At 44.2% G+C, this 23213-nt stretch overlaps 1 long non-coding RNA gene across 1 annotated transcript in view; it reads right to left on the minus strand.

The window, feature by feature from the left end:
• Positions 1-2015: 2015 nt before the first annotated feature.
• Positions 2016-23213, minus strand: part of LOC131506288 (uncharacterized) — an 82722-nt gene continuing 61524 nt past the window's right edge. The window contains exons 2-6 of the long non-coding RNA XR_009258833.1: positions 21306-21584; positions 19038-19061; positions 13179-13268; positions 4500-4637; positions 2016-2234 (exon numbers count right to left, since the gene is read on the minus strand). This is a non-coding gene — a long non-coding RNA (uncharacterized LOC131506288). The remainder of the gene's footprint in view (positions 2235-4499; positions 4638-13178; positions 13269-19037; positions 19062-21305; positions 21585-23213) is intronic.

Genomic DNA, 23213 nt, shown 5'->3' on the forward strand with positions numbered 1-23213 from the left:
GCTAAGCTCTATGGAACTTGAATTTAGGGATGTAGGGCTACAGTTCCCCAAAACAAACAAAAATAAAGACCGTTAAAAATAGTGAATAAATGACCTTCTTCTCAAATAAACCAAAGTCTTCACATTGAGTCCGGGTGGGAAGAAGGATGAGGCCCATGTCCTGTCATCCTTTCCAGGCTCTTCAGACAGGGGGATTCTAGAGGAGGTGGGAGGGTCACAGTCAGAGGAGAGGCATGAGTTCCACCAGTCACAGGGACAAGTGCCTCACTACCTGCGGCACCAGAGGAGAACACCCTTCTGTCACCCCTTCAGACCACCTGATGTCCTTAGCGCTTGTGATTCTTTCCAGACCACACGATGATCATCAACAGGAACAGGCTGCACAACAGAAATTAAACTGCGGCACATCACAACGTGCTCCTTACCTCTCCTTGGAGGGTTCTGCATCTCTGGTCTTGCAGCCATTGGTTTCTGCCTTGTGTATCCCTCAGGCAGCCTCTTTGCTCCCATCCCGTTCAGTCTTGGATACAGAAAAATAATGGACTTCTATAAGAGTTGCAACACCACGTCGTCTACTAGACAACAAACAGCGCAGGTGTCATCCCTGGAAACACCCATAAAAACGCAAGTCAAATGACCACACCTGTATTTCAAGTAAGCGACCTCCCTGCCCTGCTCCGCCATCTCCCTGTCCCAGATCTGAGTCTTGATCTGGGGGAGAAAAAACACATCTACCTTCAGTCGTGCCAGACTGTGCACCAAAGAAAGAGGAGGAAACAAGAAAACACTTACCTAGTTGTCCTGAGCATTCTTCTCATGAACTGCGATTTGAAAAAGCCAACAATGAAAAGCCCGTGGTTAGGGATCCCAAGGGCCACTACTCTCACCCGCATGAGGTGCTAAGGGTTCAGTATGTCAGGCAGAACTCAGGTTACATGGTATCTAAAGGTGAGCTCTGCCTGCTGCAACTATTCCTGTGTTTGTTCAATTTGTTGCCTGTGAGTTACAATTGCTCTTGTCAGATAAGGCCCAATATTGGGTATGATTTTAAATAATCTGCCCACGTTCCCAACAACCTCATATCTGTCTCCTGATACAATTTATTCTTATACATGAAACACTTTGCACATGATTATCAATGTACAGTAGGATCAAAGCTATTGTTACATCCTTTCCCTACTCATTATTCCATTCCCATAGGGTTCAGAGTTCATAGAATTCCTTCCCATTTTCAATCTTTCCATAACTCATAATGTGACAAGTGTCTGTTATCATAAAGCTCTATTCTTCATTAACTTATATCCTTACCATGTTTCCCAGGGTTGCAAAGATGAGGGCCATGAAATGGCACTACCATGTTGAAGGATATGATTCATCGTATGACACACTGTTTTCCTATACATTGTGACAATTGACACCACTCCCAAGGAATGTTGGCATGGACAAAGTTTCCACACAGTCTGCCCACTACTTGAGATCCGCAAATGTTCAGACACTCAATTGTTTTGTTCTTTCTAAAACTTACCTTTTTTATCTGTTAATACTCTATGCATATGTCCTCTGAATTTTTGTTTATATTACTATGTTGACTTTAAACATTGCAAAAAAGATTAAAAACAAAAAAATGAACAGTGGATTCATGAGCTGTTGGTAATTCATAGCTGAACTCACTTGTACTTGTTTATTTCTTCTGTAGCTATTTTCTTTTTTTAATGTTTATTTTATTTTTTTTTTTAATTTTTTTTTTCAACATTTTTTTATTTATTTTTGGGACAGAGAGAGACAGAGCATGAACGGGGGAGGGGCAGAGAGAGAGGAAGACACAGAATCGGAAACAGGCTCCAGGCTCCGAGCCATCGGCCCAGAGCCTGACGCGGGGCTCGAACTCACGGACCGCGAGATCGTGACCTGGCTGAAGTCGGACGCTTAACCGACCGCGCCACCCAGGCGCCCCTGTTTATTTATTTTTGAGACAGAGAAAGAGCACACGCATGAGAGGGGGAGGCAAAGAGAGAGAGGTAACAGAATCCGAAGCTGGCTTCAGGCTCTGACCTGTCAGCACAGAGCCTGACACGATGCTTGAAGTCACAGACTGTGAAATTATGACCTGAGCTGAAGTTGGACGCTTAAACAACTGAGCCACCCGGGCGCCCCTTCTGTAGCTATTTTCAAGTTTTACCTGCAGCTGCCAGCTGATTCTTCTTTGCCGCTGGTTCAGTGTCATTTTCAGCTTCCTAAGATGGGAAAGATATATACACAATAAGGAGGTCCAGAAGATCCCCCTTTTTACCTCCCAGCACTCTTGAAGGCCTATGCAAACATCCCTTCCCCCACCTCTCCCATAAGTGCACCGACTGACAACCCAATCAGAGAAATGAAGTGAACACCCCATTTAAGTTAAAGAAAATTAAACTTCTGTCTGCTGCCACATCTCTGCTATGGGAACTGTCTTTCTAGTTTTCTGTTTCCTCTCCTTTATCATAAAGTCATCAAATAACATTGCACTTTGTGCCTTCCCAGAGTTGGTCTTTTGTTTGAGATGGTGAAGACTCATTTCATCAGTGAGTGAAAAACCATGTCTGGCCAACTGTACCCATTAGGATGAAGCAGGGGATCATCACTAGTCTTAGACTTCCATGGGGAGCCCCAATTCTCAGGCCGAAAGTTGTACCATGACACAGACAATCACCCTGAAAGACGACCTGCCAGGATATGGCTTCACCAACATTGCAGCTCACTCCCAGACATCGCTAGAATTCAAGATTGCAACCCCTGCCTCCACCTTCACCTATCCTGGTGGAGGAAAAGGCCAATCTTAGAGTGACAACATCTCCTGAAATACCACCTGATATGAAGTGTCACAGTCTGGGTTTACTTCCAGGAAACAGATTTCAGATGGAAAACTCTCAACTACATGGAGCCAAATCTACTTTAACAAGACTCATTCCATTGATATTGAAGGCAGCAAAAGGCAATGCTTGGCAAGGCTGGGTGGCTGTGTTGCCCTCAGACTAATTTGTTTGTGGTGTTGATTGAGACGGTTTCAACTTGACATTGATGTTCTCAAGAATCACATGCAAAATTGAAAATCTCTTAGAAACAGACACAAAAGCACTAGACAGAGAAAGTCACATGCATTTCCTTCTGGCCCCTCAGGCAGTCCTTCAGCAAATGCTTGCTGGAGTGGTTGTAATGTAGTGGCTCTGTTGTAAGGGGTTGAAGATAGAGAGGTGGCCATGGTGCTGTACCCACTTACAGAAAGAGCTTATGAATTAACAAAAACAAGATGCCAGTGAGACAGAGCAGGTGCTAACCCCAGGTGTGGGAAGGACTAACATAAAGGTGAGTCTCCAGGGAAGAGAAGGAAGACTTCACTTTCCAAAATGAGTGAGGGACTCTAAAGTCCCCGATATCCTCCTGAGAACAAAAGGAAATACTGTACAAGGGAGGAAGCGTGTGACTGAATGCACCAAATATCTAACAACCCCACGAAAACACACAACACCAAGATGGAGAAGAGGCAAGCCCAGGACAAAGCCAGCCTGGCAGTTGGACCCAAACTCCCTAGAACTCATTTCTGATATGGGGGACATACATTTGAATGGCAAAGAAGCTGGACAACTTTATGGGCACAGACTTAGAAGTAAACAAGTGTAGTTCAGGGGTGGCCAGCAAAGATGAGCCCTAGTGAAGCTGCGGGCTTTGGTCAAGACTCAGAAAAGTTACACTAAAAAAATCATGGGACAGGAAACAACTTGACTTTCTTAGGGATTGGGCCTGCAGTGAACAATCTCACTGGCAGAATGGATATAGGGATCCAGTACTTCTGGCAACCCTACCCACTTTCCAGAAAGCAACTTCCATTGTTTCTCCAGCAAGATAATTCAATTTTTTCCCCACACGTTTTTGACCCATGTCTGGTCCTGAAGAAAAATGACCTAATTGCTGGATGACAAAACAGTGTGATGCGATTGAAACCTATAGGACAGTGTAGGTGGATCCAGAGTGGATCCAGGTATCAACGTTATTCATGATGGTACCTTCCCTCTTCCACCCCAAATACATGACCCAATGTGTGACAAGCACTTAGGACAGAAAGGAAAATGCAGGTTACATTACAGAAAGCAAGATAGGAAGGGCAGGCACAATTCTACTAAATGTATTTGGCAAAAATGCTCTGGACCCATTTCCAAAAGAAATACAATTATCTCTACTGGCCACCACGTTCTCTCATACAACGCAGTCCTTGTGACAGTTCTCACATGAACATCTTACTTTTCTACATTTTTTTTTTACCGTTTACTCATTTTTTGATAAAGAGAGACAGAGCGTGAGTTGGGGAGGGGCAGAGAGGGAGATAGAGAATCCAAAGCAAGCTTCAGGCTCTGAACTGTCAGCACAGAGCCCAACATGGGGCTCGAACTCATGGACCGTGAGATCGTAACCTGAGCTGAAGTCGGACACTCAACCGATGGAGCCACCCAGGCACCCCATCTTACTTTTCTGTAGGCACTTTTCTTTGTTCATAAAATTCTTCCAGGTTATGTGCTTTCTCCTTCAGCTGTTTAACTTTTGTTCCTTTGTGGCTTTCACAGACCTCAATGCATTACACTTGTCTTCCAATACCTTTTTATCTTCTGGGGGGGAAAAAAAAGGTGTTTTCTCGATAAACATGCACATGACCTGAGTCTTGATTTTGGTGAGACAGAAAAAGGGCAAGAACCATGAAGGCATAAAGGTATTCTTTCCCTTACCAATGCAAAGTCATTGCCATCATATGGGGATTTCTCCCCAACAGAAAATATACCTTCTAGTTGACGGTTATTGGACCTCAAGGTTCTTAGCTCTACATCCTCGAATTCAATATTTGCATCTTGTGGTTAAGGCAGATATGAGGAAAGACTTTCACGGAAAACTGATCACACAACAATTTGTACCTCACACAGCAAGATCGTGCATTGCAATGAACAAACACCTTGAGGCATGAATATAACTAGAAGACAAAGATGGTGGAAAATAGTTCATGTCTAACAACTCATAAATGGCTTTCTTAGTGGTATACATATGTATGTATGTATGTATGTATGTATGTGTTTATCCCCCCATTCACATTGAAAATTCACTATTCAGCATTCAGGGAGAAAGAGACTATGGAGCATCTGGGTGGCTCAGTAAGTTGAGCATCAGACTCTTGACTTTGGGTCAGGTCATGATTGTAGGATCATGCGATCCAGACATGTGTTGGGCTCCACACTGAGCATGAATCCTGCTTAAGATTCTCTCTCTTTCCCTCTGCCCCTCTCCCCCACTCTCATGACCTCTCTCACAAAATTTTTTTTAAGAATTCATAAGGAATAATTTTTTAAAAAATTTAAGGGAAAGGATTATACACATTGGCTATCACCCTTTTTCTCTCAACTATAGTTGGGTATTTTGTACATATCTTGGAGGGCAGAGTTGAATGATGTGATAATTACCTAGTTGTGAAAATAAAAGATAACTCCTAGTCCTTGAAATAGCAAAACTCATCTTCGTGGTCCTATAAAATTCCAGCTCATTGGTCAGAAAGAGGTTTGGATCCCAGAGGCCCACTCTCCACTGTGGTAAACGGCAAGCAAATATGCTGTGCTCACTTCAGCCAATGAACAAAAAGCCTCCAAAGCCAAATTACAGTAAAACTCAGCAGTAAACTCTTATCACTTATTGATTCTTCTCATTTCTTTCTTTCTGAGTTTGGTAGCAACTTCACTTTGAAGGATGTCATTTAAAATTTCATTAAAGTGAGTGCCTGGGTGGCTCACTCAGTTAAGCATCAGACTTCAGCTCAGGACGTCATCTCGTGGTTTGTGAGTTTGAGCCCTGTGTTGGACTCTGTGCTGACAGCTCAGAGCCTGAGGCCTGCTTCGGATTCTGTGTCTCCCTCTCTCTCTGTCCCTACCCCACTCATGCTCTGTCTCTCTCTCGCTCTCAAAAATAAATAAACATAAATAATTTTATGTTTACTTATACTCAACAAATACAAAAAGATAGAGATCATACCGTGCATATTTTCAGACCCAACACTATGAAACTCGAAATCAACCACAAGAAAAAATTTGGAAAGATAACAAATACTTGGAGACTAAAAAACATCCTACTAAAGGATGAATGGTGGAATGCAAGCTGGTGCAGCCATTCTGGAAAACTGTATGGAGGTTCCTCAAAAAACTAAAAACAGAACTACCATATGATGCAGCCAGTGCAGTACTAGGCATTTATCCAAGTGATAAAGGTGAGCTGTTTCTAAGGGACACATTCACCCCCATGATTATAGCACCACTATCAACAATAGCCAAAGTATGGAAAAAGCCCAAATGTCCATTGATGGATAAATGGATAAAGATGTGGTGTGTGTGTATAATATGGAGTATTACTCAGCAATCAAAAATAATGAAGTCATGCCATTTACAACTACATGGATGGAACTGGAGGGTATTATGCTAAGTGAAATTAGTAGTCAGAGAAAGACAAATCATATGACTTCACTCATATGAGGACTTTAAGAGACACAACAGATGAACATAATGGAAGGGAAACAAAAATAATATAAAAACAGGGAGGGGTACAAAACAGAAGCACATACATAAATATGGAGAACAAACATAGGGTTACTGGAGGGTTTGGGGGGGATGGGCTAAATGGGTAAGGGACACTAAGGAATCTACTCATGAAATAACCCTTGCACTATATGGTAACGAATTTGGATGTAAATTGTAAATAATAAAAAATAAAATTAAAAAAAGAATGAATGGGTGAACCAAGAAGTTAAAGAGAAAATTGAAAAGTACATGGAAGCCAATGAAAATGATAACACCACAACCCAAAACCTCTGGGATGCAGCAAAGGTAGTCATAAGTAGAAGTTTATAGCAATCCAGGCCTTCCTAAAGAGGGAAGAAAAGTCTCAGATACACAACCTAACCTTACACCTTAAACAGATGGAAAAAGAACAACAAATAAAAACCAAATCCAGCAGAAGACAAGAAATGATAAAGATTACAACAACAATCAATGCTATCAAAACTGAAAACAAAATCAAAAACAAAAAACAACAACAAAACCTCCCCCCCACACACAAAAAAACAAACACAGTAGAAGAGATCAAAGTAACCAGAAGCTGGTTCTTTAAATAATTAATAAAATTGATAAACCACTAGCCAGTTGGATCAAAAAAGAAAAAGGAAAGGACCCAAATAAATAAAATCAAGAATGAAAGAAGAGAGATCACAACCAACACAGCAGAAATACAAACAATAATAAGAGAATATTATCAGCAATTATATGCATTAAAATTGGAAATCGGGAAGAAATACACAAATTCCTAGAAATATACAAACTACCAAAACTGAAAGAGGAAGAAATAGAAATTTTGAACAGACCCATAACCAGTAAATAAATTGAATTAGTAATCATAAATCTCCCAAAAAACAAAGCCCATGGCCAGATGGCCTTCCAGGGGAATTCTACCAAACATTTAAGGAAGAGTTAACACCTATGCTCTTGAAGCTGTCCCAAAAATAGAAATGGAAGGAAAACTTCCAAACTCTTCCTATGAAGCCAGCATTACCTGGATTCCAAAACCAGATGAAGATCCCACTAAAAACAAGAAGTATAGCCCAATTTTCATGATGAACATGGACGCAAAAATCTTCCACAAGATATTAGTCAACCAGATCCAACAATACATTTAAACTTTATTCACCACGTCCAAGTGGGATTTATACCTAGAATGTAAGGCTGGATCAATATCCGCAAAATAATCAATGTGATTCATCACATCAATAAAAGAAAGGACAAGAACCACATGATGCTCTCAAAAGATGCAAAGAAAGCATTTGACAAAATACAGCATCGTTTCTTGATAAAAATCCTCAAGAAAGTAGGGATAGAAAGATCATACCTCAAGATCAAAAAAACTATATATGAAAGACCCGACACTAAAATGCTCAATGGGGCAAAACTGAGAGCTTTCCTCCTAAGGTCAGGAAGAAGACAAGGATGTCTACTCTCGCCACTGTTATTCAACATAATATTGGAAGTCTTAACCTCAGCAATCAGACAACACAAAGACATAAAAGGCATCCAAATTATCCAGGAGTAGCTCAAACTTTCATTCTTTGAAGATGGCATGAAACTCTGTGTGGAAAACCCAAAATAGTCCACCAAAAAACTGCTAGAAATGAACCATGAATTCACCAATGTGGCAGGATATAAAATCAATGCACAGAAATTAGTTGCATTTCTGTACACAATGAAGCAACAGAAAGAGAAAACACAGAATCGATTCCATTTACAATTGCACCAAAAATCATAAAATACCTAGGAATAACTCTAACCAAAGAGGTGAAAAATCTATACACTGAAATCTAAAGAAAGCTTATGAAAGAAATTGAAGATGACAAACACACAAAAAAGAAAAACATTCCATGCTCCTGGATACGAAGAACAAATATTGTTACAGTGTCAAAATACCCAAAGTAATCTACATATTCAATGCAATACCTATCGAAATAACACCATCATTCTTCACAGAGCTAAAACAAACAATCCTTCAATTTGTATGGAACCAGAAAAGACCCTGAATAGCCAAAGCAGTCTTGGAAAAGAAAACCAAAGTAGGAGGCATCACAATCCCGGACTTCAAGCTATATTACAAAGTTGTAATCATCACGACACTATGGTACTGGCACAAGAACAGACACTCAGATCAATGGAACAGAATAGAAACACAGAAATGGAACCACAGATGTATCACCAACTAATCTTTGACAAAAATTAAGAATATCCAGTGGAATAAAGACAGTCTCCTCAGCAAATGTCCTGGGAAAACTAGACAGTGATATGCAGAACAATGAGCCTGGACCACTTTCTCACACAAAATGACACTCAAAACAGCCGAAAGACCTAAATGTAAGATAGAAAACCATCAAAATCCTCAAGGAGAAAGCAGGCAAAAACCTCTTAATGTTGGCCTCCACAACTTCTTACTCTACACATCTCCAGAGGCAAGGGAAACAAAAGCAAACATGAACTATTAGGACCTCATCAAAATAAAAAGCTTCTGCACAGAGAAGGAAACAATAAGCAAAACTAAAAGGCAACCAACAGAATGGGAGAAGATGTTTGCAAACGATATATCAGATAAGGGATTAGTATTCAAAATCTATAAAGAACATATCAAACTCAACACCCAAAAAACAAGTAATCCGGTGAAGAAATGGGCAAAGACATGAGCAAACACTTCTCCAAGAAAGACATCCAGATGGCCAACTGACACATGAAAAAATGCTCAACATCACTCATCATCAGGGAAATACAAATCAAAACCACATAAAACACCCCCTCACCCCTGTGAGAATGGCTAACATTAACAACTCAGGCAACAACAGATGTTGGCGAGGAAATGGAGAAGGACGAACTCTTGCACTGCTGGTGGGAATGCAAACTGGTGCAGCCACTCTGGAAAACAGTAAGTAGGTTCCTCAAAAAATGAAAAAGAGGACTATCCTACAACCCAGCAGTTGCACTACTAGGTATTTATCCAAGGGATACAGATATGCTGTTTCAAAGGAACACGTGAACCCCAAAGTTTATAGCAGCACTATCAGCAAGAGCTAAAGTATGGAAAAAGCCCAAATGTCCATCGATGGATGAATGGATAAAGAAGATGTGGTATATATATATATATATATATATATATATATATATATATATATACACACACACATATATATACCATATATACATACACAATGGAGTATTACTCAGCAATCAAAAAGAATAAAATCTTGTCATTTGAAATTATATGGATGGAACTAGAGGGTATTATGCTAAGCGAAATTAGTCAGGAAAAGACAAATATCATAGGACTTCACTCATATCAGGACTTTAAGATACAAAACAGATGAACATAAGGGAAGGGAAACAAAAATGATATAAACACACGGAGGGGAACAAAAACATATGAAACTCTTAAATGTGGAGAACAAACAGAGGGTTACTGGAGGGATTTGGGAGGGGTGATGTGCTAAATGTGTAAGGGGAATTAAGGAATCTATGCCTGAAATCATTCTTGCATATTATGCTAACTTGGATGTAACTTAAAAAAATAAGTAAAAATTAAAAAAAAAACTAACAAGTAAATAAAAGACTTCCCCACAGAATAATGTTGAAAACTCTGAGTCAGTCATGAGTCCCCACTAAGCTTTGTAACTAAGTGGTTCTCTTAATTTCCCTACTTTCTCATAAATACAGACCATGTGCTCTGACACAAATCTGCGCTTGCCCTGTCTCAAGGTTAGCAGAAAGAAAATATTGTCCTATGACTTGGATTGTTAAAAGGAAAAGAAAAGAAGAAAGAAAATTCATTTGAGATAAACCAACTATTTCTCATGATGGGAATCTACATGATTACTTTCGACATAATGTACTGCATTTGTTTCTGGCTGACTTTGCCTAAATTAGTGAAGCTTTTTAAATGACAAAATATTGCACATTTCACTTAATCACACACACACGTGCACATGCACACACACAATGCACACACACACAAATAGCATGAAACAAAAGTGAATATGATATAAATGCAGTAAGGACATAAAAGATTATTTTTCCTATAAAATGTAACATAACTGCTTTGGGAAGTTTTCCATTTGATAACTTCACAAGCAAATTTAGGTTGACTTCCAATTTATTAAGCATTTTCAGAAATACTATTTTTTTTTCTTTTTTTTTTTTTCAACGTTTTTTATTTATTTTTGGACAGAGAGAGACAGAGCATGAACGGGGGAGGGGCAGAGAGAGAGGGAGACACAGAATCGGAACCGGGCTCCAGGCTCCGAGCCATAAGCCCAGAGCCCGACGCGGGGCTCGAACTCACGGACCGCGAGATCGTGACCTGGCTGAAGTCGGACGCTTAACCGACTGCGCCACCCAGGCGCCCCCAGAAATACTATTTTTAATAACTCTAAATACAAATGGGATTATGGTTCAGAAAGAGGGTATTCAGAAATGTTGCTATCTGATCCATCATTTCAGTAAAAGTACAGTCAGTGAGGCTGTATCCTTGACTCAAAATCATGTACCATTTGTGGAGGGAACCACAGAAACCCTTCTCCAACATAATTATTGTCACCCAGGAGCTGTAATTTTTTTTTTTTGATAAAATGGAATGTTCAAACTATCTTTTTTTTTTTTAATTTTTTTTAATGTTTTTTTATTTATTTTTGGGACAGAGAGAGACAGAGCATGAACGGGGGAGGGGCAGAGAGAGAGGGAGACACAGAATCGGAAACAGGCTCCAGGCTCCGAGCCATCAGCCCAGAGCCTGACGCGGGGCTCGAACTCACGGACCGCGAGATCGTGACCTGGCTGAAGTCGGACGCTTAACCGACTGCGCCACCCAGGCGCCCCCAAACTATCTTTATCATGACTCCATCCTCTGGATTTTTAAGTCCAGGTCAGTTCTAAAATGGTCTTAATTCATATGCCTCAGGTTATTAATCTAAATCCTGAATACCCAAGTAAAAGAGATCTCAAATTAATTTTTTGATCATTAAAGAAAATAGGTCTACAACAATGACATATACCAAACCTTCCTAGCTAATATAGTATGCTTATCTCTTCCAAGTTTCTAAAAGATAAATGCTTGTATTCAGCTTAATGGTCAACTTGATATATGATGGGTTCCTAGGAAAACAACAGTAATTTATGCTTGGAGTTTCAGGTTGTTTCTTTGTTCCAACCAGCAGTCACTATAAGTATGTTACTGTCTACAGATTTATCCTAGACCTATTTTCTATGTTTTAGTTTATATTTGAGAGAGAGAGAGACAGAGACAGAGACAGACAGTGAGCATGAGCCAGGGAGGGACAGAGAGAGGGAGACAGAATATGAATCAGGCTCTAGGCTCCCAGCTGCCAGCACAGAGCCCAACACGGAGCTCAAAATCATGAGCAGTGAGAACATGAACTGAGCCAAAGTCAGATGCTTAACCAACTGAGCCACACAGATGCCCCTAGACCTATTTTAAATTTGCAAATTAATATCAGACTCCAAAAGTATTGACTATTATCTAAGCCTTTAGCTCATTCACAAGGTGCATTTACTTTGAACAAAATTAATTTCAATAAGATGCCCTAGTCTTCTATTTTTAAGAGCTACACAGACATAGAAGCAGAAACCAACAGATTCCTCATACACATCTTAAGAATCATCTCTACACCCCTGTTACCAATTTAAAAGAACCATTACACGGCTACTTGATCAACATCCATAAGCTCAGGGCAATGGTTTGGAAATGCCAAACGAAACCAGAGCTCAACATGTGTAAGGAGTAACAACATGACCTACATTATTTCCATCTACATGTTCAAAAGAAAACTATTAATAACTGCTTTCCCATCAATTTAATGATTGCACAACTTGCATGAATGCAAATTTAACATACTTTTTAAACCAAAGCTCATTCTGAAACATAAAATCTATGCAAAAAAATCCTAAGTTCTATTTTAAACAATCAGCTGCACCCAAAGAGAGAACAATACTCTCTTAATTATAAATAACTGACTTTCAAAGACTACGATGGTTTTCACCAATAGAGCTCAGGCATGTTATCAATAACACATGGTAAACTCTTACAACAAAGGCAATGACCTTTTCCTCTATATTTTATGATAAAATAACAGCTATTTCCTTGACATTATGAATTCATTGTATAATTCCGACCTCTTACAAGGAAACAAACTCTCTTAGTACTCTTAGTGGCTAAATTTTGCAAAGGGAAGAGTACATTTAGATAATCATTAAAGATAACAGAACTTGCAGCAGTAAAAAATTAAAGGATGTCAGATTCAAATTCAACCTGTGGGTATAATTACTCAGATTCTAAACTTAAACCCATTTCCTGAAATGTGACATGAGCTTTACAGGTACAATTGCTTATAATATATCAGGCTGAAGTATGGCTTTCCCTTTTCATCTTGGGGACAGTGTGATAGATGAAAAAAAATGGGCTTTGGAGACTATGAGAACAAATTATCAGAAGGACAGCACTTACTAGTACTGTGATCTCAGAAACATGACCTACTCTCTTTTGAGCTTCAGATTGTCAATTTTCAAAATGAGAGTAATCATACTTACCTCACCTGGAGGGCATGATGCCCATGCTAAGGATGTAATTCCAGTGCCAGCCAGGAACTTGGAGTATAGAGGTAGAGGGAAGATGCAAGCCTATACAAATAAATAAACAGTTATAAATTGGGCTAGGGGCAAACTGGGATTAGCAGTGTGTGAGCAAATAATGGGGACAAGGGCATACAGGAAAAAAACCCATGTAGGTAGTGACTAGGTACAACAGACAGAAACCTGTTATGGAATGAATTTGCCCCCAAAATGGATACGTTGAAGTCTTAACTACCCATGTGACTATACGTGGATACCAGATCTTGAAAGGTAAAGTGGAGGTTCAAATAGCTCATTTTGGGGGAAGGACCCTAATCTGATAACTGGTGTCCTATAAGAAGAGAATGGGCACCTACAAACACAAAAGGAAGACCCCGTGAAGACAGTGGGAAGGAGGTCGTCCACCAGTCACCGAGAGAGGAGACCCACCCTGGCCACACCTTGATCTAAAGTGTGAGAAAATAAATAAATCAATTCCTGTTGCTTAAGCCACCCAGTCTGTGGTACTTTGTGGTGGCTGACCCAACCAACTAATACAAAATCCCAACATTTACTCCCTCAATGAATAGTGTTTGAGCCTTTGAAGAAGTCTGGCACTGTTCTAGGGCCCTAATGAAACACCCTAAACAAAGCTAGTTTGGTCTTTGGACCCCATGGAGCCAACATTCTGGCAGGGACTGAAGCAGGCCACAGACAGCAAGCAAGTAAGAAAAACATGATGCCAAGGACGGGGAAGAAAAAGAATGCAGGGAAGTGATATCAGGTGTCCAGGTCTGAGAATGAACAGTTTTCAGTTTTAGATAGAGTGCTAGCAGAGACCCCACAGATCTTCTCTGAGCAGATGTCAGAGCAAGCATCACGGAAATGATGGAGTATGTCATGTTGGCATATGGGAGAACATTCCGGACAGAGAGTTGAAAAGTGAATGCAAAAACCTGAAGCAGGAGTATGTATGTGCCTGACGTCCTCAGGGAGCAGGGAGGGGTCACTGTGGCCACAGACCAGTAAACAAGGGGAGGGGAAGAGGAGATACCTTCAGGCAGGTAGGAGAGTCTGGGGAGGGTAGCACCTGTGTGATGCACAGTTGGAGTCAGGCGTCTGGAGACATGAAGAGCTGGGGGCAGTGCATAAAGACTTGGAGGCCCCAGCTGCTGGTATATAAAAGCCTGGGGCTGGCTGAGATCACCCCAGAGTAAGGGCAGATGGAAAGCAAATGGGGGGCGGGAAGATGTGGACCAACCAACACAGACATTGGTGAGCAGCGGCCCAGACGGTGGGAGGAGGAAGGAAGTAATTTTTAAAGGGAGTAATCAAGTGAGTCTGTAAAATGGTGCCACGTAGTCCACATACTGGGGGTTGAGACTTCACTGTGAGCTTCAGCGATGTGAGTGTCGTTCATTAATGAGATGAGAACTAGGGACGAGTGGGAGAGGAAGCCCACTCAGACTCAGCTGACAGAGACAACGAGGTAAGGACGTCAGGTGCCGGCATGTGCAATGCTAGGCATAGGAAGACCAAACAGTTGGTGCTGTATGGGAAGTGATTGCTCCCTGTGGGCTGGGAGAAACAGCTGCAGGTGCACAGGATGGCCAGGTCCCTAAGAAACTCCCGGTGTGCAGGAGAGAGGGAAGCGGTGTGGGAGGCCTGTTAGCGAGACATGGTTTCCTCCCCTAGGAACACGACTCAACTGTGGCAACGGGATACCAGCCAGAGCCGTGGGGATAGATGTACTAAGGTGGATGGCTGTGAGGTGCTGGTACTGTGTGTGATTGGAAAACACAATAAAGATGCCCTATGTTCTCTCTGCCTGTAGAACAGGATCATGGCCAGCATTTCAATACTGATGCACATGAGAAACAGCATCGAGCCTTCCATAGGGACACCCAAGTTGTCCTCTTAGAGTAGATATTCCCACCTCCTTCCTGCATCCATCACCTCTCTGATGCCAGGCAATCCCTGATCTGCTTTCCATTTTTATGATTTTGTCACATCAAGAATATTATACAAATGGAATAAAAAAGCATGTGAACTTTTTAGGATTTGCTTTTCCCCTCTGGGCATAATTCTCTGGAGATTTGGTCCTGCTGCAATGTCTATCAGCAGTGCATGCCGTGGGACTGCTGACCGGTGAGTGCCCCACCACATGGGGATAGCATGGTTTGGCTGTCTCCCTATGGAAGGACAGGTTGTACCAGTCTGGGCAATGGCCATTAAAGAAAGCAAGTCCTAATAGCTGGAATCTAACTCCCATCGATGGGATCTAGTTAAGGATCTTGAGTCCTGGGTTGTCTGAGTGAGCCCTAGATGGAATCACGAGCATCCTTAGAGAGGCAAAGGGAGAGTTGACAAAAGAGGAAGTACTGTGTCCATGGAGACAGACCGGGGTGATGTGGACACAAGCCAAGGGAGGTTGGTGGCCACCAGGAGATACCAGAGGGAAGGGATACACTGTCCCCTGGAGCCCTGGAGTTTCCAGAGGGAGTACAGCCCTGCTGACGCCTTAGGCTCAGTGAAGCAAATTTTGGGTTCCTGGACTCCAGAACTGTGAGAGAACATGATTTTGTTCTCATAAACCACCAAGTTTATGGTAAACGAGCAGGTGTGTGCACAACAGGCCCCCATTTCCATCTCCCTCAGACTTTGGAGTCTTCCTTCCCTGAGAAAATCAGGGAAGCTCTGGCATTTCAATCTACTTGACTGCAGGCAGCCATTGAGTCATTATTATGACCATTCCCAGTTCTCCAGGCAACACATTGAATTACATTTCCTGCAGGAAGAACCGTGTATCCATGTCTGGCCTGTCATATGTCACCCTCTTTGGTGTAATACTCTTTGAACCCACTCCCATATTTGTCCCCCCATCTCCTACCAGCGCGAAGTGGTAATACTCTGCAACTCTCCTGCATGGGCACCGGATCCTGTGTGGGCCCGATTCTGTACCTCCATTTGGAATACACTTGCATCCCATTATTTTCCAGGAAGTAAACACAGATGAGAGACTCGGAGCCTGAAGATCACTGCTCTCTGTCACGACTGTATTGTCTTAGGTGAAGCCATTGAAACCTATCCTCTAGGAGTCCTGGGGGTGGGGTAAGACTATTTTCCTCAGATGAGGGGGAGACGTTTCCCTTGGCAACAAAACACAAGATACCCACTCATGAGGCCATATGTTTTTTGATGTGTTGCCCTTGCTTTCAACCCATCCTATTTCCTGCGTATACCCTATACACCCAAAACTCACCCCAGACAGGTTCTGTAGCTGCCCCCCCATGGCCACAGTGATGACTCCATCCGTGATCCTCCAGCATGGTGTCCTCCAGCATTCAACACCAGCACCAGTGGAAATGTGAGCAAATGTGAAATCACCTCTTGCCACCAATGACCAGTATCCACTTCTGCCATCAAGGAAGCTACTTGTATGTCTACCAGGGAGAAGAGCAGTGCAGTCCCAGAGTCCCAGTTCCATAGGCGGTTTCCTACAGCCACTCATGGTACAAACTACCATTGGTGCAGGACTGGGACAGGAGGCAGACAGCACACCCAAAAGCAGTGAGTGAAGAGAAGTGCAGGTAAAGGGAACCTCCTGGAGATGGAAGAAAGGGCAACGCGGCCATGGTAAGAAAAGCAAGATGTTTCCACTAAGAAGAAAGTGCAAAGAAAATTGGTTCCTGATCCTGTAATATTTATCTGGAGATGAGGGTCTTGTGGGTAGTTGTAATGCAGAGGAACACGACTACAGAGGCTCCACATTATCCATGGGGATATGTCCAGAGACCCCAGGAGGGTCCCTGAAACCACAGACAGTACATATAGTAGCCATGAAGGGGTGCTGGTGGCACACCCCTACATAGCCCATGAAGAGGCACAGGCAGCTCGCCCCTACATGGCCCATAAAGGTGCACAGACGTGCCATATCTACATGGCTGATGAAGGGGCACAGAAGAGGAGCAAGCGTCAGACCCCTCCATCGCCAATGTAGGTATATCGAGGCTGTCCAAGAAGGGCGAGAAATATGATTAGCGACATGAAGGGGCTGTTAGTGATGCAGCCATGAGCATTCATGCCAACCAGGGTTGAGGCAGAATCCTGAACAACCTCTGGTGTCAAATGGGGCAGCGTGCAAGGGTGAACACCCTCCATCGCCAAGGGGTGTTCTGTGCATGCGTGAACACCCTTCCCTGCCGAGGTGAGTGGGGCCAAGCACGAGCACTCTCCCTCACTGAGGGAGGGTTGTACACATGTCAAAATGGTCTACCTCACCGAGCAGGGGTTGAAGGCATGCCTGAACACCCTTCCGCCAGGAGGGGGTTTTTGCACATGTGTGAACACCCCGTTTTGACACAGGGGTGGGGTGCATATGAGAACCATCTCCCTTGTGGAGAGGGCTGGGCGCATGCATGAACACCATCCCTCAATGAGAGGGTTTGTGCACACGTGTGAACTCCCTTCTCTCCCTAGGGGTGGCAGTGTGCGTGTATGAATAGCCTCCTGCGATATGAGGGTGGGGCGCATAGGTCAACATCCTCCTGTGCCAAAGTGGGGTCCGGCACATGGGTGAACATGCTCCCGTGCCAAAGGGGGACACGCTAATGCTTGGAAATCCATGCCCAGGGGGAGAGGAAGCTTGACCAAACCCTAACCCTACCCGATAGTAATGTTAACGTTAAACATTACCTTGAGACACATGTTTCTTCAGCTATGAAAGTGAAAAGAACCTTTCATGAAACATGACATTTAATAGTGACATCACTACTTCCTCCCTGAGGGGTGGCACTGTGCATGGGTGACCGACTCACATGCTGACAGAGGGCCAGGCGGAAGCCTGAACCACCTCCTGTGCTAAGTGGGGCAAGGCGCATGCGCGAACAACCTCCCTTACTGAGGTCGGGGTTCTGCGCATGCCTGAACACCCTTCCTTACCCAGAGGAGTGGGGCGCATATGCAAATGACTTTCCTCATTGAGGGGGGCTGTGCGCATGCATGAACACCTGCCAGTAGAGTGGGCTGTGTGCAAGCGTGTACAGCCTCCTGCAGTAGAGGGCAGGGAGCATGCATGAATGCTCTCCCTCGCTGAGGGAGGTTGTGCGCATGTGGAATCATGCTACCTCCTGGAGCGGGAGTTGTGTGCATGCGTGAACACACTTGCGCCAGTAGGGAGAGCTGTGCACATGTGTGAACAGTCCCCCCCCCCCCCCCGCCGTGGTATGGCACAGGGCCCATGCGCGAATGGCATCCCTCCCCAAGCAGGGGTTGCTCGCAAGCGTGAAAACCCTTCTGCCACGAGAGGTGCTGTGTGCATCTATGAACACCCTCCCTCGCTGAAGGGGATTTGTCTGCATGCATGAACACCCACCCACGCCAGAGTGTTGAAGAGGCATACGGGAACCACCTCTAATGCCGAAGGGGGTTGGGCGCATGCACGAACACCCTTCTGCACCCAAGGGTGGCGGGGCCCATGCGTGAATATTCTCCCATGCTGACGTGTCAAGGCACATAGGTCAACACCTTCCCATGCCAAAGGAGGGGGTGGGTGGTGCACATGGGTGAACGCCCTTCCGTCAGGAGGGGGGCCTTACACAAGAACAAACTCCTGTGCTAGTGAGGCAGGGTGCATGCAAAAACGCCCTCTGTGGCCAAGAAGGGTTGTGCGTGAGAACACCCTTCCACCCCGAGGGAGGGCTGTGTGCATCCGTGAACCCCTCACGTGCCGAGCAGGGCAGGGAGCATGAGTGAAACACCTCTCATGCAGAGAGGGGGAGCAAGCATGACCTAACCCTTACCCTAAATCCTAAATGAAATGCTAATCCTAACCCTTACCTTAAGTGATGCGTGCTTCTTCAGCTGTGAAAGTGAAAAGAATCATTGATGAAATATCACATTTAATAGTGACAACACTTCTCCCTCTCCCAGGGGTGGTGCTGTTCACCGGTGACACCCTCCCTCGCTGAGGGGGTGGGGAGCATGTGTGAACCACCTCCCATACCGAGGGGGAGAGGGCACACGTGCCAACGCCCTCCCTCCCCGTGGGGGGGCTGTGCAAATGTGGGAATGCATGAACACCCTTCAGAACAGAAGGGGACAGGGCGCATGTGTGAACGCCCTCCTGTGCTGAAGGGAGCAGGGCCCATGCGTACATATTCTCCCGCACTGAGGGGTGGTGCTATTGCGTGAATACACTCTGGCGATGAGGGGGTGTGGAAGCACAACCAAACCCTTACCCTAACCGTTAATGGTAATGCTAACCCTAACCGTTACTTCAGAGATATCTGCTACTTCAGCTGGGAAAGTGAAAAGAACCATTCATGAAACGTCACACTTAATAGTGGCATCACTATTGCCTCATTGGAGGCGCTCCACATGGGTGACCTTCTCCCACACGGAGGGGGGCTGTGCACATGCCTAAACACTCTCCAATGCTGAGACGGGTGGGGCACATGCCTGAACCATCTCCCATGCGGAGGTGGGGTGTGCCCATGAGTGAACACACTCCTGCACCGAGGGGTGGTGGTGCACATGTGTGAAAAATCTTCTGTCCCAAGGGGGGATCTGTGCATGCGTGAACGCCCTCTCCCACGGAAGTGGAGCAGGGCACATGCTTCAATATTTTCCCGCTCTGAGGGGCGGGGCAGGGAGAAAGGGTGTATACCCTCCCATGCTGAGGATGGTGGGGTAATGCGTGAAAACCTCCCACACAGAGGCGGTGAGCAAGCATGACCTAACCCTTACCCTAACCCCTAACTGTAATGGTAACCCTACCCTTACCTTAACAGATGCGTGTTCTTAAGCTGTGAAAGTGAAAACAGCCATCCATGAAACATCAGATTTAATAGTGGCATCACTACTCCCTCACTGAGTGGTGGCGCTGTGCATGGGTGACCCCTCCAGTGCCACAGGGGGGCAGGGCACATGCGTGAACCACCTCCCATGCTGGGCAGGGGGGCAGGGGTGGTGGTTCATGCACATACATGAACACCCTCCCGTGCAGAGGGGGGACATCACTACTCCCTCACTGAGGGGGGGCCCGGCATATTGATGACCCCCTCCCATGCTGAGGTGTGGCAAGGTGCATGGGTGTCTCCCTCCCACACCTAATGGAGGGTGTAAGTGTGACCTAACCTTTGCCCTAACCCCTAACTCTAACTCTAATCCTAATCCTAACCCTAACTGTAACATATGACTGCTTCTTCAGTTCTGACAGTGAAAAAAGCTATTCACAAAATGTCAGGTTTAGTAGTGGCATCACTACCTCCTTGCTGATGGGGGGGGTGCAAGTGTGACACCCCTCCATCGCCAATGAGGGGTTCGAGCATTACACCCCTGCATCGCCAAGTAGGTGTACTGAGGCTGTTAGAGGGGCGAAAAATATGATTTGTGTACTGTAGGTGGCTGTTAGGGCTGTGGCGATGAGCATTCATAGTAGGGCTCAGGCATTGGTATATTATCTTAAGAACTGAATACCAAAACCAGACAACCAACTCCTAAGTTATGACTAGGTGAATTTCACAATAGAAGCAATAATGCTAGTATGTGCAACAAGAAATATTTGCCTTTCATAAGCTCCTATCAAAGCAGATAACCACGGATAGTTAACAATGAGATAAAAATTACCTAACTGTAAAGTCAATATCAAACCAATTGCTGACCCAACACAGATAGACAATCACACAAAGATGAAAAGAAGTAAAGGAAATCAGCGAACACAAACCCCGCCTGTTTACCAGTAAAATCACCTCTAGCATTTCTAGTATTAGAGGCCTTGCCTGCCCAGGGACATTCGTGAAATGGCCGTGGTATCCTGATCGTGCAAAGGTAGCATAATCACTTGTTTAGTGACATGAGTCACTAAATAGTGACTCATATGAATGGCCACACGAGGGTTTTACCGTCTCTTCCAATCGGTGAAATGGACCTTCCCGTGAAGAGGCGGGAATAGGACAAGACCCTATGGAGCTTTAATTCACTGGCCCAAAGAGACTACATCAATACAACCAATAGGGACAACACATCTCCCCATGGGCCAACAATTTAGGTTGTGGTGACCTTGGAGAATAAAATCCCCTCCGAGAGATTTAGATGTACACTTACCAGTCAAAAGTACAATCTCACTTAGTGATCCAAAATACTTGACCAACACTGTAGGTTCTGTACATGTACCCTGCTGGAGTTTCCTTTTGGGAGTGAGTTCTTGTTGTATCCACATTCAGTGCAGGGTTATGAAATGGTAGTGGTGGTGGTGGTGGTGGTGATGTTTTCTCCTCTTTCATAAAGAGTTGCAGGGTGACTACTTTTGGGAGCCAAGAGTAGCTGGGCTGCTCCTGGATCCCTCTCTACTTCAGGTTCCCTGTCGGGTGTCATAGCAGCGGCCTAGTGGAAAAATGAGAGAATATGTCAGAAGACACTCAGGTATTCAAAGATGTGAATGAAGAGCCTCCTGAAATACCATCAGAAGACTATGGGACAGTGCTACCATCCACAGTTACAGTCCAGTTTCTGGGAGCATGTAGGATGTGATAGAGGAATGCAGTATTTCAGTGGATGAGAGGTATCCAGCTGATAGAACAAATGCTGCACATCCCCGATGCTGGCTGGGGAAATGTCGTATATGTCTTCACCTATTCCAAAGATAACAAAAGAACAATGGATGAGACAGATGCCTGCTTCTTCAGGAATGAAAGTGAAAAGAGCCATCCAGGAAATGTCTGATTGAAAATGCTTTTAGGTACATTAATTTTTGAAAGAGAAAAAGACAGAACATAAGTGGGGCATGGGCAGAGAGAGAGAGACAGACAAACAGTATCTGAACCAGGCTCCAGATTCAGAGCCATCAGCACAGAGGCCACCCAGGGCTCAAAACCAGCAACATAAAGACCACAACCCAAGATGAAGTGGGACGCTTAACCCAATGAGCCACCTAGGAGTCAAAGAAAACATCTGAATTAAAAGGAGTATCACGGCTACATCGCGGATAAAGTAGAGCTAATGGGGCACATTCATGAAGCCCTTGCACACTAAGGGTGGATTGAGATCATGACTTAAACTTTACACTGACACCTATTATTAATCCTAACCATAACCCTTACCTTAATAGATGTCTGCCTCTTCACCTGTGAAAGTGAAAATAGCCATTCAAGAAACATCAGGTTTTTTTTTGTTTTTTTTTTTTTTTAATTTTTTTTTCAACATTTTTTATTTATTTTTGGGACAGAGAGAGACAGAGCATGAACGGGGGAGGGGCAGAGAGAGAGGGAGACACAGAATCGGAAACAGGCTCCAGGCTCCGAGCCATCAGCCCAGAGCCTGACGCGGGGCTCGAACTTGCGGACCGCGAGATCGTGACCTGGCTGAAGTCGGACGCTTAACCGACTGCGCCACCCAGGCGCCCCAAGAAACATCAGTTTTAATACTGACATCACTAATCCCAATCTAAGGTGTGGTGAGGACATGGGTGATGCCTTCGCATGCAGAAGGATTAGAGGGTGGCATGTGTGAACCCACCCCATGCACCAAAAAGGGATGGGGTGACACATAAAATCCTACCATACAAAGAGAAGGAGGAGTGACGGCGGGAAACACTCCAGAGCAAAGCTGGGTTGAGGAGAGGCGAGAACAACCTCCAGTGCAGAGAGACTGGGGCAATATCAAGAACACACTCCCTCACAGATGGAGGGGGGTATCCAGGCATGAACACCCTCCCACTCTAAGTGCGGGTGCAAGCATGACCTACTCCTTGCCCTAACACTAACCCTATCACTAACCAAAATCCCAACACCTAAACCTAACACCTAATCCTAACCATAAATCTAATGCTAAACCCTGACACTACCCCTACCACTACCCCTAACCCTATCTCTAACTCTAACTAACCGTAAATGTAAACATAACCTAATTAACCCTAAACTTAACATTAACCCTCTAACCCTAACCCTATCACTCTAACCCTAAAACCCTAAACCTGATACTCTAACTCTAACACGCAAACCCTAAAACTAAAAT

The sequence above is a fragment of the Neofelis nebulosa genome, chromosome 3 (genome assembly GCF_028018385.1).
Source record: "Neofelis nebulosa isolate mNeoNeb1 chromosome 3, mNeoNeb1.pri, whole genome shotgun sequence".
Taxonomy (NCBI): Eukaryota; Metazoa; Chordata; class Mammalia; order Carnivora; family Felidae; genus Neofelis; species Neofelis nebulosa.